We start from the raw sequence: 3,028 nt of genomic DNA on the forward strand, positions 1-3,028 counted from the left end.
CGTCCGATTTCCGCCAGTGTAGACAGACCAGAGCCTGATTTCTGCTCGGGAAGACCATCAGACCTTGGTTTCCCACAGTGTAAACAGACTCGTACCTGATTTACACCCGTAGAGACCAACTAGCTTCCCCTTCCCCTCCAAGGGCGCACATGGGCTGATGGGATGCCAGCAGAGCCTCCTTGGGGGGCAGGGGGAATCTCACAGAAGACCCCGCCCATCTTTAGGTCTCTCACCCAGCACTGTCTTGACGAGAAACATGGGCACTGGTTCATCCCACCCAATGCAGGACAAATCTGCTCGTTTAGGGATAAAGTGCAATTGTACAGAGGAATAAGCAGCTTTGGAACAGGAAGGCTCCTGGCCACAGGTTACAGAACGAATAAAGTTGAGGGAGGCAGGGAGGAGTTGCCCTCCTTCACCCATCTCATTGGCTTTTTTGAATTCTTCTGGTTGTCCCCTGCCTCACTCATCCGCTATGCTTCCTGGAACCGCCAGCCCTGTCTCAGTACTTGGGGACCTGGGTGTTCTTGGTCCCTGAAGCCCCCAACCATCGCTGCCTCGTCCCGTTCTCACCTGCTCTTCCTGTGGGCGTCCTGCCCTTGGTGCTCCAGGAATAGGAACCATTCTTTATAAACCCCTGCGGTCCCAAAGCACCTGTCAGGACAGAACTTGGGAATGTTGGCACGCCTCCAGAGCAGGCGACTTTGTCCCTGGTCAGCTCCTCCAGGATCCAGAAGCTGCCCTCAGGGGAGGTCAACAGTTGTTGACCTGATGCCAGGTCAGGGTGCAGCCCTGGAATCTCACTCTTACTGGAGACTTTGGGGCCTACAGGGGAAGCGCGCTTGCCACATCCGTCGTGCAGAGGGAAAGCAGAGCCTGCACAGGAACAGCGCAGTTTTTAAGAATCTGGGTCCTTCTTTGTTGTGTATCCATAGAGTCAGGAGTGTTTTCTAAGAAGTTTTCCCCAAAATTTAGACTCCTAAGATGGCTTGATTTATTCCAAAGGTACTTACGAATCACCAACTTTTGGCCAGTCACTGCATGGCCCAGTCAGGCCCCTGGGGGTCTGACATTCCAATGGAGGGAGACAAACAATAAAGCAATGAACAGAGAAAAAAGCAAAAAAAGAAAGCACAATAAAGCAGGTGGTCCTGGCAGAGAAGACTATACAGGGACCAGTGTGGAGGGGATCTGCTTGTTACTTCCATGTGTGCAAAGGCCCTGGGGTGGGAATGGTTCCGGTGTGCTTGAGGAAGGCTTTGTACCTGGGAGCATGGTGAAGGAGGGCAGACGCAAAGCAACCAAGAGTGGAAATGCAGCAGGGATGAGTAGGTCATGGCGATGAGCTTTGTTTTATTCTGAGTGTCGTGAGAAACCACCGTGGAGAGAGTTTGGGAAGGAAGTGACATTAGCTGATTTACATTCCAAACATGTCACCCTGGCTGCAGTGTGGAGACCACAGCTGGTTGAGGCAGGGGGACCCATCAGGAAGCAACTGCCACAGTGTCAGTGAGAATGATGGGCTGAGTAGAGGTGGGAGTGACAGAGGTTATGAGAAGCGGCTGCAGTAAAGTCAGAGAGATCTGAGAGAACCAGCTGGTGGCTGGATCCCTGGATAATCAGGGAAAGAACAGCTGAGGAGGACAGTGGCCTGTGCCAGCCCCCAATAGCATACTGTCCTGCATGTAGAAGCTGGAGACTGCAAAACTACGTGCCTCAGATCCCTTGCATCTGAGAGCAGATGTGCCTGGTTTTGCTAATACATGCACCACATAAAATGTGGAAGGAACCACAGGAAGTAGCAACTCTTATAGCAGATTGGCAGTGGAGGTGTTTGGTTCATTTGGGCAGTTTGGGTCTCATCCCTGGCAGCTGCAGTGCTGAGCAGAAGGAAACAGGGCTGTGGGGAGGTTCCCTAAAACAATTCTCCAGTATGGTTGGGTGTTTCTCTAACGTTCCTGGATGTTCCTGTTTACCTGACCTTCGCACAGATGCTATAATTTACCTAATAGCTTTTAATACATCCCTTATTGCTAAAATTAGCTACAGTAGATTCTGGTGTCTGCAGCTGAGAATCAGCACCAAAACAGCAATTCAAGGATTTGGGGCCTGATCAGCAGGTGAGGAGGTTGGCCCCCTTTACTGAGGTGGGAGAGACTTGGGAAGAAGCAGGCCAGGGAGGAGAAAGTATGTTGACACTGGGATATCTGTTAGATGTGTTGGGCTGAGAGCAGAGGTCAGGCTGGAAACAGAGCTGGAAATGCCCACACACGGGTGTGTTTAGAGACGAGCGACTGAACGTGTGGACAGAAGGGAAGAGGGGCCACGATTGACATGGGGAATGTGCCCACATTTCGAGGTTGCAAGAGTAGATGTGCCTCCTCAAATTCTTCCAAAAAACTGAAGAGGAGGGAATACTTTCTAACTCATTCTATGAGGTCAGCATTACTCTGATCCCAAAGCCAGAGAAAGGCATCACAAGAAAACTACAGGCCAATATCCCTGATGAATACCCAAAGACGCAAACAATTTCAACAAAATTTTAGCAAATAGAATCCAACAGCAAATTAGAAGCGTTACTCACCATGAATAAGTGAGATTGATCCCAGGAATGCAAAGTGGCTCCACATGAGAAAACTGATGGAGTACATCACCTTAACAGAACAGTGGGGGGGAAAAAAGCTTGCCTTGATTGACACAGGAAGGGTATTTCAAAAAATCCAACACTATTTCATGATAAAAGCTCTCAGAAAGCGACAATTAGAGAGAAAATTCTTCAACGTGATAAACAGTATTTATGGAAAACCCAGTTAACATCATTCACAATGGTGAAAGACTGAAAACTTTCTCCCTAAGGTCGGGAATAAGACAAGGATGTATGCTTTTGCTACTTCTACTCCACATTGTGCTGGAAGTTCTAGTCAGAGATGTTAGCGATAACGAAATAAAAGACATTGAAATTGGAGAGGAAGTGGTAAAACAATCTCTCTTCATAGTGACATGATCCTATATATAGAAAATGCCAATG

The sequence above is a fragment of the Callorhinus ursinus genome, unplaced genomic scaffold (assembly GCF_003265705.2).
Source record: "Callorhinus ursinus isolate GAN/ISIS: 27379988/994484 unplaced genomic scaffold, GSC_fseal_2.0 scaffold123, whole genome shotgun sequence".
NCBI classification, from domain to species: domain Eukaryota; kingdom Metazoa; phylum Chordata; class Mammalia; order Carnivora; family Otariidae; genus Callorhinus; species Callorhinus ursinus.